This window comes from Equus caballus, chromosome 5, assembly GCF_041296265.1.
Source record: "Equus caballus isolate H_3958 breed thoroughbred chromosome 5, TB-T2T, whole genome shotgun sequence".
Taxonomy (NCBI): domain Eukaryota; kingdom Metazoa; phylum Chordata; class Mammalia; order Perissodactyla; family Equidae; genus Equus; species Equus caballus.
This window is the reverse complement of record NC_091688.1, coordinates 13,655,599-13,667,662: the sequence shown is the minus strand read 5'-3', so window position 1 is coordinate 13,667,662 and position 12,064 is coordinate 13,655,599. Positions and strand designations below refer to the sequence as shown.

Below are 12,064 nucleotides of genomic sequence, written 5' to 3'. Positions count from 1 at the left end.
CAGCTTATCTTGCGAGAGCTACAAATACGTAATTCATTTTTCCCCACTCCCTACCATCTTGGGGAGAAAAAAGAGAATAAAATAGTAGTCAAAAGCAACATTTCTCTGGTTCCTCCATTCTCCCCTGCCTACAGTATTTTTAGTCCTTTCGTCTCTCCCCAGCTGGTTCTAGGAGCCCCCAGGGGATGGCCCTCATGCCTTCTGAACTCACGGCTGTAAGAGGGTAATTTGATTTTACTACTTTTCTGTCCTCTGGCTTGCTATTTTCTCTCCCGCTATGTCATACTGTGGTGATGTCTCTACATTTCTATCAGCTCCAATGATTCCACAGCTGCCATACGCCCCCACCAGGGGCACCAGTACGGCCCTGGCACCTGTCAAATGTGCCCTGCCCGCCACCACCAGTGACGTTGCACTCAGAGCACACATGCTGAGGGTGAATGAAAATCTTGAGGGAGAGGAGGCAGAGATAGTTGGCAGCAGCAAGAGCTGGCGATGCCAACCAGGGAGTGGCTGAGCCACCGCAGTGAAGCTCCACATGGTCTGCTTCAGCAGAGCAGCTGCATTGCATAACGGGAAAGAACATGGGCTCTGGAGCCAGACCAACTGGAATACGTTCCTTTACCACTCTGCCTCAGTTTCCCCATATGTAAAGTAGGGACAATGACAGTGCTTCTTATGAGGCTGTTTTGAAGATAGATGAGTGAGCACAGGCAGTGCTCCGAGGTAAGTCTGGCCCGTGTAAGCTCTTGGTACATTATTACTGGGGCTATCACTATGTTCTAAAGGCGTCCAGCTCCCCTTGGGGGCCGCTGTCTCTGTTTTCCCCGTGTTGCACTGTAGCTTTACAATAAGCTTTACGTCTTGAGATAAACTGGGTGGGTTTCTGCTCCTTGCTACAAAAGGAGCCTGATTACAACTACAAATTTGAAACCTCAGGTGACTATAATACCTCAAATTCTCAAGTTAGAATTTTCTCCACCCTCACTTGAGAAGCCATAGAGAATCAGAACTATAGAGAGCACCCCGGTTGTTAAGTACTGCCCTCCCAGAGCTCTCTCTGTCTTGGGGAAACAAAAATTCACTAAATGACAATGAAATATTTGAATATCTGTTCATGTCTTCAGCAGAAGAGATGACGCTTTGTCCCAAATTTACAGATTGTGGAAGCAAGTTGCTTTCTGGTCTTGGTGTTTATAGGATAGTCAGCCATTAGCAACATTTTTTTTTTAACTTTATAAGAAATTGAAACAAATTTTTCTTTATCCTGAGTGGATTCCACATTTTGGCTGACACTAGCCCGTGGTTACCAAAGTGGGCCTCAAAGAGTGGCTTTTAATTTCAAATCTCTAGGGAAGGAATAACTTTCACAATTATGTTTTGAAGGTATCTACAGTACATCAAGGGAGAAATATCTGCTGGCTGATAGAAACTTGAACCTAGCATTCGAGAGAAAGGTTAGGGCTGTGGATATACAGACTTGGAAGGCATTAGTCTATAGGTAATAACGAAAGCTCTAGGATAATTAAAACAAGTGGGAAGAGGGATTGGGTAAAGTGAAAAGAGAAAAAAGGACGAAAGTTACTTTGAGGACCTTTTTCCAAAAATCCACAGTCATCAGATTCACACGTGGAGCCTCTTGTTTCTGGGCGCCACCCTGGATCCACTGAACTGAAATGGTTGAGGTGAGGGAGAGCCCAGGAGTCTGCGTTTTAAAAAGGCACCCCAGGTGATCCATATGCAAACAAAAGTTTTTTATAGAGATATAATTGACAGATAAACATTATATTAGTTTCAGGTATGCAACATAATGATTTGATATATGTGTATATTGCAAAACGATCACCACAATGTCTAGTTAATATCTACTCTCTTAGCAAGTTTCAAACAAACGATACAGTATTATCAACTATAGTCACCATGCTGTACATACAACCCCATGACTTATTTATTTTCTAACTGGAAGTTTGTACCTTTTGACCCCCTTCACCCATTTCACCAACAAATTCTGCCCCCTCCCCCACCTCTAACAGCCACCAATTTGCTCTCTGTATCTATGAGTTCAGTTTTTGATTTTTTTCTTTTTTTTTCAGATTCCACATATAAGTGAGATCATGGTGTTTGTCCTTCTGTCTGACTTGCTTCGCTTAGCGTAATGCCCTCAAGCTTCATCCCATGCAAACAAAAGTTTGAGCCCCACAGAATCCAGGGGAGGGTATATTCGCCTCAGGCAAAGAAAAGATGCCCAAAAAGGAAGCCTAACAAATTGCCTCCTGGCTCCTGGCTGTGAATAGGTACGTCATAGTGGATCCTTCCGGGGATCTCGCGGTGGCGGCTTTTTCCTTGGCTTCCTTACTGCTGTGGTTTAGAGCTAGAGAATGAGAGGCCGCGGCACATTCAGATGCTGTGTAAAGTAAAAGAACTCGGCTCACTTAAAGCAGAAGTGATGAATTGTCACTAAGTGCACTGTGTCCTTGATACTGCCAGGCCTGCGGCCTCCTCTGTGTCCACAGCTGACCGGGTGAGGAAGCTGCATTGACGTAGACCAGACCCCACACACTGTGAGAGACTGGGGGTACCAGCAAGCCACAGGTCTCTGATCCTAACGTTTCCCTTCCAGAGACTGGAAAGGTGGTCACACTGGACGTGAGAGCCGGCTGGGAGTCCCCGAGTGCAGCCTCAGGTGTGCTCCAGGGGCTGGTGAGGCGTGCCTAGGGAGCGTGGTGGAAGAAGGCAACCTGTGTGCCGTTTGAAAGAATCACACTCCTGCCGAAAGAGCCTCAGCTGGGCCTGTGAGTACTGGGAGGCCAGGAGTCGAGTCAAACCAGTTCCAAAGGTGTCACTTGAACCACTTCCGGTGGTGCTTTGCAGTCAATCCTGCAAGGCACTTGGGTTTTTAACTTGTGACTGTTTTGTAAGGAACTATTTCTATAATATATACCATTTTTACTTTAAGTAGTTCTGTCTTTTTGCTCAGGATGAATCCGAAGGAGTGACGTTCACAGAACTTGACGTTGCCCAGGAGCGACAGGTTGCCACCGTGCAGGAATGGGTGAATGTCTTGTCAGGGTGTCTGTTTCTGCAGGGAAGCAACTTGTGGGGCTGCTACGAAGGTCCTAGAGTTGCTATAAATGTATAGGGGGTTGTTTTGGAATAAAAATGTTTCTAACTTGATCCCAGGATTGAACAATTAGGGCTGGTAAATTCAACCACACATCACTGAGCTAGAATCACGTTAAATAACATAAATGTACGTTCAACGCAACCACACATCGCTGGTGCAGAATGCATGCGTTCTTCCCCTCCACCTCCCCCACAGAGCAAATGTAAATCTTCGCTCAAGTACAGCTCACACTTTCCTTTAGGAGGGAGGGAGAAGCAGGCCTGGGCAGCTTTACTATAAATTTATAGTATATCGTGGGGGTGAGCATCTTAAAACTATTCTGCCTTCACAGAGAAAAGTACCCGAGAGAGATGAGGAAGCATGAAGGGGGGTGGGCGCATTTCTGAATGCGTTAAACATAAGAGTTTATGCTTACTTTTCCTTGTTATACATGCTCATTGTAAATATTTCTAAGATCATGGAAATATAATCCCATCTTCTATAGACAGCCAGGGTTAAGGGCTTAAATATTCTTGAAATTTAAGATACACAATCACATGGATGATCCAGAAACTACTTTCCATAAAAGGAGAGGGAACGTACAAATCCTTGGGAAAACACATTCCCCGTGGGAGGGATGAGATAAACGCTTGTAATGGGATGTATTAACCATCCTCAGAGACAAAATGCAAACAGTCAAAAGCAACAGCGAACTGGGGCACGACTGCCGTGGGTAGCTAGACTTCATCCTTGCATGCAAACCAGAAGCCAAGAGATTTACCGAGCTCCCCATGCAGGCGCATCTGTCCCTTCCTTAAATCCGATTTGCTTACCATCTGTTCCTTTACTCCAGCCTTGGCTGTAAACAAAGTTTATGCACGGCGATGCATCGTGTTGCCAGGCAGCTCTCCCTGCTCCTCTAAAACAAAATCGGTTCTGGCCTGAAAGACTGGGGGCCCCATTGTTATCCATTTTCCCTAACAATATAAATTGTGACAATGTTGAGAGTAATTTCAGAAATGGGGTTTTTAACCTCATGCGGTAGATGTGGTGCGACACAAGCTATGTGGTTTTGGAGATTGTGTCAGGAAACATCTAAATGCATCGGGATGATCTATCTTGCAGAAAAGGATTTCCCCTGCCCTCCAGAACAGTAAGGGCATTGTGGGAAGCAGCCCCTACCCCAGCGGGCTGGTCAGGGAGAAACTGACGCAGCAGCTGCAGTGTGAGAGAGCTCATTGCCTCCGAGGTTACAGTTTGAGAGGGGGGAGGTGGAGAGGCCAGAGTTGTCGAAGATGACTTAAAGATGTGTATCTAGGATGTGAGGCTGCGGCTCTGAGAATGCACCAATCATCTGGCAGCTGTGGGGAAGGGTCAGCTGACCTCTGGCCTCCAGCTCTGGTTTTTACAGCCATATATTTATAATGCACTCTTCGTGGGAGAAGCTTGGAGCGCTGCACTTCTTTGAATGGATTCAGTTAATCCTTCCACTGTCCCATGAGTAATTAGAGAAGTAGAGAGGAACAAGCAAGAAAAAAAATTCCACCTTTAAAGGGGTCACTGCCATGGCAAAGAAGAAAATAACATTTGCTCTGCTAAGCGGCGACAGGAAAAGTAAACCTTGTGATTCTTCTCCACTGGTTCTCAGACTCCAGGCAGTGGCAGAAGTGGGCAGAATTCACTGAGAGAGTGTTAATTCTGAGCACGCAAGTCGGTGATGACTAAAGGTCCCTCCATGGCTGGTAAAGGAATTTGCCTGTTTTGGGGGCCCCCCGTGAGGGGCCAAGATTTGAGTCACAGGGATAATTGAGTAAATAAGTAAATATATTGAGGATTTCTTGCTGTCAGAGGGGAATTGCAAATATGGAAAGAGGAAAGGCTGGAATAAATCCTGTGGTGTTAGACTGGGAGTGGAGGAATCAATGTGAACTCAAGACTTTATGTAGACACATCTCCAGAAACAGGAGTAAATGTGTGTCGATGTTTATGCGTGTGTGCTTGTATATATATACACGCAGACATATGTATATACACATGTATACACATATACACATATGTCGGTAGGTATATATTTCTATTTCCTAGTTCTATCTGCTGAGCTGGCCAGAAGCAAAGACATCCTGGTAGCAACAAGCATGCCAAGTTTGCAGGGCTTGGCTTCTAAATATCATTGTCCGTTTAGAGGAACCAGGGTTCCTGAGAGAAATGTTGACTCTAGGGCTGAGGTAAGGAAAATAAAAGATGAGACAGGAACATCTTGTACTACAAAATAAGGACGTGCTCAAGAACGATGGAGACATAGCAGAGAACACAAGAGCTGCCTTAAATGAGCTTTCACTGCCCAAGTCTGGGACGATGGAAGTCTCACAATAAGGGGTACTTACCAATTTCAACCCTTTGAGTAAAACAGGAATCCATGAGTCTACAATGATAAAAGTTAAATGAATAAACGGAGGAGAAAGGAAAGCTTTATCCTACAATAGAAGTATTAAGGCATCGCCTCACAGACTACTTAGGAATGACTCAGTGGAGAATCCCATAAGACATCATCTTTACCAAACGTAACAAGAAAACCAGTAATGGGACAGATTGATGTCACGTGCCTCCTGATATGACGCAATGAGAAGAGCAGGGCATTACTTTAAGATATTCTTGCTACAAGCGCATATATCACGAGGAAACCTTAGACACACCCAGACTGAAGGGCATTTTACAAAGTAACTCACTGCTTCAAAAAATGTCGAGCTTGTGAAAAAGAAGGAAAAACCGAGGAATTTTTCCAAAATGAAGGAGATGAGAGAGAAATGATAACCATAAAGGACCTGGACCTGTACAAGTACTATTAGGACAATAGGCGAAATTTGAATGGGATCTGTGAGTTACATGGTAATGTTGGATTGGTGTTAATTTTCTGATCTTGAAGGTTGTATTGTGTAAGAGAACGTCCTTGTTTATAGGAAAAACATCCATACATGTTGAAGGATTAAGGAGTAAGGGGACATCATGTCTGCAACTTTTTCTCAAATGGTTCAGGAAAAAACAGTGTGTGTGTATAAAGAATAAGGCAGATGTGATAAAATGATAACAATTGGTAAACCGAGTGAAAGGTATCTAGGAGCTTCAAGTACTACTTTTACATCTTTTCTATAAATTTTAAATTTCAAAATAAATGCAGAAAAAAAGTGCCTACTATGGGTCTCTATGTACACAGACCACAGTGAATCAAACTGAGCAGGTCAATTCAAATGGAATAACAATGAAGCTTAAGGCACTAAGCTCCCTACTGAGACCCAATGCCTGCCCTCAGGTTGCCCACCGAGGGGTCTTGGGGGTGCAGTGAAATGGGTGGGATGGGAAAGAGGATGGGTGTGCAAAATAAAGGACCCAAAGAGTCAAACAGGAATTCGGAGGAGCCAGGAGGCTTCACAGAGGAGGTGCTGCGCGGAGGACCTGGGTGGGACTGGGGCAAGAGATTGGTGGTCCTGCTTAGCATGTAATTGCAGGATTGAGGCATTTCTGAGAATTCCCACTCTGTTTGCTTTTTGATCACCATGCAGCCTGCTCTGTTCTCACCTCCACACTCTTGCTTCCACAGCTGTTCTTGCCTGGAATGTGGGCAGTTTATGAGCTGGGAGGATCCATCGCATCCATTTTTCAAGATTCAGCTTATATCCCATTCTTTGACTTTCTGACTGGCTTGCTCCCCTCCAAATAGGAACGTCCTTTCTCTTTTCTGCCTCTACTGTTCTTAGTACGTGTATCGCTGCACACATGACTCTTTACGGTTCGTGTGGCATTGTCTGTCCATCTCTCCCAGCTCATTGATGGCTTTGTATCTTTGTATTTCCAGTGTCTGGCCATAGCGGGAGCTCCGCAATTGTTAAAACAACCAAATTAACCTGAGATTTCCCCAAACTGTGTTTCTCCCTCTCCTTTCCAGCTTAGGCTAACTAAAGGCTTTCTTTATTCGGTGAAAACATCTCATAGACTTTTCAGTTTTAAGTCAGATAATCCATATTTGAGGGAAAATCTTTTCTTCTCTACCCTGAGACCATCGGTGAAGGTGGAGGGAGAGATGGACCAGCATGTTGGTAAAAGTAACAAAACCTGCCACACCAGTAGCTTAAATTCTTGATTAATGATTCAGTGACTAACCCACACAGAAATACATGAACTACTCCTTGGGGTTATGTTAGGGGAGGCGCCATAATGACCACAGCTGATTGTAAGAGCCAGCCAGAATTATGTTAACCACTGATGCTGGGGAGCTTCTCACATCAAAGCAGAGTGTTTACACAAGTATTATCCACAGTATTATTACAATAATCATTAGTAATCGCCAACCTTCCTATAAGCACTCTTCATCCAGGCACTACAAGCACGCAACAAATGTCACACACTGTGTACACTCGTGTCACCTGCCCCATCTATGGAATGAGGCAGCCCTGGGGAGCACATAGCAGCTGCGACCTCTGAGACAGCCATCCTTGAGCCCCGGACTCAAGTTATCGTATTGAGGCTCCAGTTACAAAGCTGAGCCTCTCCTCTCCTCCGTGGTGATTGCATTCTGAGGTTTGAAAGGGCACATTTTGTGAGTCAATTTCTGTTCCGCCTCTTACCATCCGCCGTGGATGAGACGGTTTCTTTTGGGAGCTGTGAATCATGCATCTGCTGCTGGACGTTGAGGGATTGCTGCCTGGAGGGATTTCTCCGTGCTCTAGCGAACCAACCGCAGAAGTGCGGAAGCTCTCTGTTTGCTGTCTTCACCAGATTTAAACATTTGTTCACAGGGGTGTTGTTTCACCCTTGGGGGAGCAGCCTCCTCACCTCAGAGGCAAGCTGGCAGCTGTTGGAAGAGTTTTCAACACCAGATTATTTTAAGACATCTGTAAAGTGAGTGAAAACTAAGTCTAGTGAAAAATTCTTTTAAAAAAACAACTTTTAGAAATAAATCAGAATAACGTCCCAGCCCTGCAAAACAGCTGTCTCCTCAAACACCTAGAATCTCCCTTAGTGCCCAGAAGTGTGTGCAAGATTCTATCCTGAAAAGGGTGTCCCGGGCCGTCCTTAGCAAAGAATAATATGAATCTCTCATTTTCACATGCTGTTCAGCAGACTGACATCTGACCAACAGCAGGACAGCAGAAAGGTTGCTGGAATTACAGTTTCTGGTTTCAGCAATTTCACACTGAAATGGTAAGACGGAAAAATCTCATCAGCATATGTTATATAATTTTTAAATGTGTCCTTAGTAGGAAATATCAGCTTGATTTCATAGCTTGTTGATATGGCCTTAAAGCAAATTAAAAAACAAAACTGTTTATATTCCTACACATAACAGAGCACAGCTCACTTCTCTGTTTTATAACACTATACACCAGCACTGCTTAATATGGTTGAGTCAAAGTAAATGGAGATGCTTACAACTATTCCTGCAGTGTCTTCGGGGTTGTTCCCAATGGGCCCAGGCTCACAGGGCTCATAGGAGGAGGGCAGTGCGCTTCGCTTCCATTTACAGAGGAGGAAATGGAGGCCCACAGACGATGCACAGCAGCCCATTCTAGAGCGTGGTTCTCATGGTCCTAAATTTAGCCCATCAAGTCGTGACATCTCTCTTGGTTGGGGATTATGGTTTTAAAAATGACTGCTCATGCAGCCATTCGTTATTGTAAATAATCTCATAATTTATGATGAAGGAACCAGAAAACCAGGGCTAGCAACAAGTGTGTGACAGCTTGAATTTTCACCAGCTGTGTTCATTGGCCCCAGGCCAGGGTGCCATCTGACCTTCGAGCTGGCCAAGCACGTGGGTGTTTCTTATCAGCACTCAGAACCGAAAAATAGCTGTGATATTTTGGAGATACAGAAGTCCATCAGGGAGGGAAAAGGGTGAAGACAATAAAGATGCTGCATGCTTTGAAATGGACTTATTTCTTCTTGGATATGGCTCTGAGGGTGAGAAGCGTCAACGCTATTAATCAAATATTTCTTGAGTACTTACTTATGAGTCTAGCCCTGCGTATAGATTCTGTGGAGGATAAGCAAAGGCTAAGGTAGTGTTTCAAGCTCAGTAGTTTTCTATCTGCTTGCGGAGACTAGAAACATAAGAATGCAGTCCAAGCAGTGCTGGCAAACTTTGGCTCGCAGGGCAAATCCAGCCTGCCGTCTCCTCCTGTCTACGGCACGAGCTAGGTATGATTTTCACTTTTTTAAATGGTTGGAAAAAAATAAAAGGAAGAACAATATTCTGTGACGTGAAAATTTATGAAATTCAAATCTCAATGTCCACAAATCAGAATTTACAGGAACACAGCCACACTCACTCACTCACGTCCTGTCCGTGGCTGCTTTTGCGCTACAGCGGGCAGCAGAGTTGAGTAGTTGTGACAGAGACCATATGGGCCACCCAACCTAAAATATTTACTCTCTGGTCTTTTACAGAAAAAGTTTGCTGGTAGTGAGGTAGAGAATACTCGAACAGTGCAAAATGGGGCAGTTTGGAGCCAGCTGGAGTACCAGAGGACTTCCACCAGGGGAGAAATGACTTTGGGTGGGAAGAAAGCTTCAAGGAGAAGTGTCTCCAAGTGGAGCTTGAAGGATAAAGACACTGAGCGTGGTGGTTGCGGGAAAGGCCGGCGGAGGGGGCCATCAGCTTGGCTCCACCACCCACAGCAATGTGACATTGGTAGGTCCCTTAACTTCTCCGCCTCATTTTCTCAGCTGTTAAACAGAAGTAATACCACCACCTCCCAGGACTGCTGTAAAGCCCACAGTGAGATGTCATCAGCGAAGCAGTCAGCACGTGCCTGGTGCCGAGCTGTGTCTCACAAAGGTTAGCCGTCAATAGCAGCAATTGCCATTGCTTCTCACACTTGGGCCTCTATTAATAAAAATAATTCAACATTTCACCTAAAAATGAAGGCTTACTGAGGTTCTTAGTGAATAAGCTTTTAAAATCTTTCTTAGAAGATGACTTTGAGCAATTGAATCCTATGAAGTTGTTAAAAATGGCGTCATAAAAGAATTAGAGCATGGCAAAATATTCCCAGGGTGGTCTATGAAAGTAAGTTTTATAAGCCCAGAAGTTCTGTTTTGCCAGTGCATCCAGGTTAGAAAGCTGTATGAGAATCTGGTGGAAGCTACTGGCCCCTCTCCTTGATAAATGCGCCCTGCACACATGCACACGGTTTTGCATACAGTCTTAGGGCTTAATGGATCCCTCGAAGCCCATCCTTGGTTTCCAGATTAAGGACTTCTGCTCTACTTACTCACTCATACTTATAAAACTCACAAGATATCGATATGTGAGCCAGAATGCTAAATTATTAATTTATGAAGAAGAAATAATGTCAAGTGGACTAAAATCCTTTCATTGACTGATCAGCTCATTATCTTGCTACACAAAAGCTACACGAACAGCCAAAGCACAATTAAAAGTGAGTATGGAATCGCAGCAAAGGGAATTTGAGAATGGTCTTAATGGCTCTTGTCGCCAAGCTACAATAGTCTGATGCATCCGTTTCCACTGCCAAGGATGCTGGAACAGCCCGTCCAGGCCCTCTCCTGTGGACAGTTCTTGATGTTTGCACTGTCTGCTTGCAGACACAGTGAAGGCTAAGCTCCTTCTGTCCTCACTCTTGCCAAATAAAGGTACAGTACAGGCAGTTAGACCTCGCCTTTAGCTCAGCTAATTTCCTTATTCTACCCCTGGTCTCTTCTATTAGGAACTGTCCCCCATATACAGATTCCAGTTTAGGGTGGGTTTGCTATGTTGATTTTTCATAATTTCCTTTTCAGAAGGGATCTTTGTCTTCAAATCTAGGAGGTCTCTTACTGTGGCCCACGTCTTCCCTACCTGCAGTAGGTTCCCGACTACAGAATATTTGCATGCACCACTCCCTCCCTCCTTTCCTTCCTTCCTTCCTTCTTTCTTAAATAACCTTTTACTTTGAGATAGTTTAAGACTTACAGGAAGTTTCAAAAATAGTACAGAGAGTTCCCAAATTTTCTGTCACTGAGCACTTTTTTTAAATGTATATTTTTGCTATTGTGTAGAAACAGTCTAGAAGGCTTTATGAAAAAGGATTTCTGATGAAAAGTTCTCGGACTATTGTTGCGTAATAAAAACTTCTTATAAATAAAATCTGTGTGATGTGTTGGTGTCTGCTTTCACACGACCCTAAACTTGCTTTGCTTCTCCCTAGATTTGTTTCCTCCGGGCTCTGGGGTTTCCTTTATGGACATCTTTCATACTGGCTTTTCACCTTAGTGAGTATCAGGTGGACAAATTCAGGGCCGATGGACTCTTATGGAAAGTACCACCTGGGGCTACGCGCTCTGAAATCGCCTTTCAGAGACTTTAGTTTCCTGGTGACTCTTCTGAGCTGTCTGCTGTCGTTTGCCCCAGAGTTTGCATAAGTACTTTTGCATGACTATCTCCTGAGATAGTTGAAAACTAAATGGTTATTGGAGCCAGCCCAATGGGCTAAGTGTTTTAAATAAATTAATAATGACATGTGCGTATCGAATGTACCCGTCATAAATGACTATTTACGGTCACTATAGAGAAGAAAGCATAATTTAACCCAGGAGAGCAGAGCTAAAACATTCTCAAGGACCTAATTAATTCTTAGAAGAAAAAAACTGGTTGTTGATCAAAGGTTAGAGGATGCTTGTCCTATGACTTGTGGAGAAGGAAACCCACAATTGCTGGTGGGAATGTAAAATGGTAAAGCCACTTTGGAAAACAGTTTGGCAGTTTAAAGTTGAAAGTTAAACATAAAATTATTCAGAAATTCCATTCCTGGATATCTACTCAAGAGAAATAAAAACATATGTGCACACATAGGCTTGCATGCAAATATTCTTGGTAGTATTATGCATAATGGCCCCAAGCTGGAAACAACCTCAATGTCCATCAAGCGGTGTAAGGGATACATAAACTGTGGTACATCCATACAA

At 44.0% G+C, this 12,064-nt stretch overlaps 1 long non-coding RNA gene across 1 annotated transcript; it reads right to left on the bottom strand.

The window, feature by feature from the left end:
* Positions 1-1,740: 1,740 nt before the first annotated feature.
* Positions 1,741-8,790, bottom strand: LOC138924015 (uncharacterized). The gene is made up of 4 exons (XR_011438473.1): positions 8,528-8,790; positions 7,723-7,949; positions 5,488-5,525; positions 1,741-3,125 (listed from the first exon to the last, which is right to left on the bottom strand). It is a non-coding gene; the product is annotated as an uncharacterized lncRNA (long non-coding RNA).
* Positions 8,791-12,064: the final 3,274 nt, after the last annotated feature.